This window comes from Monodelphis domestica, chromosome 4 (genome assembly GCF_027887165.1).
Source record: "Monodelphis domestica isolate mMonDom1 chromosome 4, mMonDom1.pri, whole genome shotgun sequence".
Taxonomy (NCBI): Eukaryota; Metazoa; Chordata; class Mammalia; order Didelphimorphia; family Didelphidae; genus Monodelphis; species Monodelphis domestica.
In genome coordinates, this window is record NC_077230.1 from 144,990,351 (window position 1) to 144,992,606 (window position 2,256).

The 2,256-nt window shown below is 34.4% G+C and overlaps 1 protein-coding gene across 1 annotated transcript in view; it reads right to left on the bottom strand.

Annotated features, from left to right (window-relative positions):
- Positions 1 to 487: 487 nt before the first annotated feature.
- Positions 488 to 2,256, bottom strand: part of ZEB2 (zinc finger E-box binding homeobox 2) — a 45,071-nt gene continuing 43,302 nt past the window's right edge. Inside the window, exon 8 of the mRNA XM_007494126.3 lies at positions 488 to 2,256. This exon is cut by the window's right edge and continues 3,848 nt beyond it. The gene's annotated coding sequence lies outside the window, so the exon portion shown is untranslated.

Consider the following 2,256-nt stretch of genomic DNA (forward strand, 5'->3'; position numbering starts at 1 on the left):
TGGGTGCTTTAAAAAACCTCAGTCACTGGACTTTATGATGCCCATAGAATCATAGGGAGAAATAGGAAAAGAGAATTTCTAAAGAAGCCTCCAAGTCCAATTGTTCTGGATTGATATTTAAGTTTTCTTTCTACTAATTGCTTTCTTTAATTAAAGTCATTTGAATTTTTGTCTATTTGTCCCCACGCCAAATGGGAACTGTGAGACTCAGGAACAGTTTTGGAGTTTCACCTGGTGCAATTCATGGTATTACATGGTTCTACATCCTAGCTTCATCCTACATTCCTTTTTGCAGTGAGAATCCACTTGAAGATTAGTCTTTGTCATCAAACAACATTTGTTTGATTCAGAGATTAATAGAACCTCCGCAACCCTGAAAGCAGAGGCAGCAAGAGCCTCTGAAACCTCAGACAAAAAAAGCCCCAAAACAAAACAAAAAAACAAAAACCCAAACTGGACACGACCTACTAGTCCAAGAGAAAGCATGTTGCTGATTATCTTATTGTTTATTTAAATATTTAAGCTCTAAAGGAAGCAGTCATTCCTTTATACCTCTTCAAATTTGGGGTTGACATTTTTATTTTGGGAAGGGAGATTTTAAAACATGTAATACAGGAAAAGAAAACTCTCCAGTAAAAATATTGTCTAAAAAGTTTGTTTTGTCTGCATGGTTTACTAAATATGTACAATTCCAACTCACAGCGAAGGTAACAAAGATTTCAACAGCCAACATCACAAATGTTTCAAGTTCTAAAAAAATCACTGTGCACAGTTTAACAATTTTAATTGAATAAAACCAAGGTTAAGCCTTCAGTCTGAATATTAGTCTTTTTTTTTTAAATGGGCATAAGTCATGTCTTTTTCATCATCTTTGTTACACAATGCAGCTTTCAATGACTAAAAGCCCCTCCACATTTTAGTATATTAGGTTATGTCAGTACATATTTATGAGAAGCATAAATCAGCTCTTGGTACACCTAGATGATTTCTTGGTACACATACATGTCATAAGATTTAATCAATGTTTTAAAATGTTCAGATGAGTCAGCTATGATTTATTTGATGTTTTCAAATGGAGGGATGTGCCATTTTGTTGCACGGAAAAAAAAAAATCTTGCAGTTTATGGGAGTGCTAATTAGAGCCATAATAATTTGACCAGTGTGCCCTTGATCTAAAATGCCTAGGAGGAATTACTCTGTTCTTGAAAGAGAAAAAATTCACATTTCCATACATTTCAGATTTGGAAAGTTCATTATTATATGGATCTTCATCTTGTGGTCATTCTGTTAAAATGTTCAAGTGACTGTTGAGCCAATCAATCATCAGAAGAAAAAAATGACATTGAATGCAGTGTAGCTGACTTAGAGTTAATGAGGGAGTCATAACTTTGGCTACCCTATAAAATCTCAACAATCAGGTTGTACTCAAATATATTTTTTCGTGTAAAATCTTTGTTGTTGTTTTTTATTTAATGGAGAGCTGTGATTGATGAACATGCTATATGAGATTCAAATAATTGCACTGAGCACGTTTATTTGAATAACTGCCCCATTGCATATTCAAATAAATCCACTGAGTGTTTGTTGGAATGTTTTTACATGTACATGGGATCACATGCTCAAATAAATGCAGCTGTGTTTATTTCAATGTGCAACACTCCAGATATACACATGCATGTTTGTGTGGACTACATCTCTAGGGCACTTACTATACTCCTGATGTTCTTAAGCATCCTGGATGGAAAGCACAGTGAATTTTTTTTCCAGTTAACACACTTAAAACCTTATACTCTGAACAATTTGGTCAAACAGTGAATGAATTTTTTTCAATGAGGTTTATATCCTTGATAAGCTAAAAATGAATCAATATTTTTTTAGATCTTTAATTCAGAAAATTATACATAACAAAATTATTCAAATATAACTTCTCTTTTTCCTTTTCTTTCTCTCCTTCCACCCCCTACTACACCTTCACTTTTTCATGTGGAGTAGATATACGTTTTTACTAAGTTACTGCTGAGGAAATCTGGTCTGTGTTTCTCCACCCACTTGGTCTAGACTGTAGCCCGTCAATGGTGCATTAAAAAAGGACAGGTGGCATAGAAGGGTTGCATCAGGTATTCCAAAAGATAAATGGCGATTGGGATGTTCATTCCTTCATCCACTTAACTCCATCATCATATTAGAGCCAGTGTTCTTAGAAATATTGCACCTGAAAAATCTGATTTGTAAGTTAAGCTATGGACCAGGAGTGAG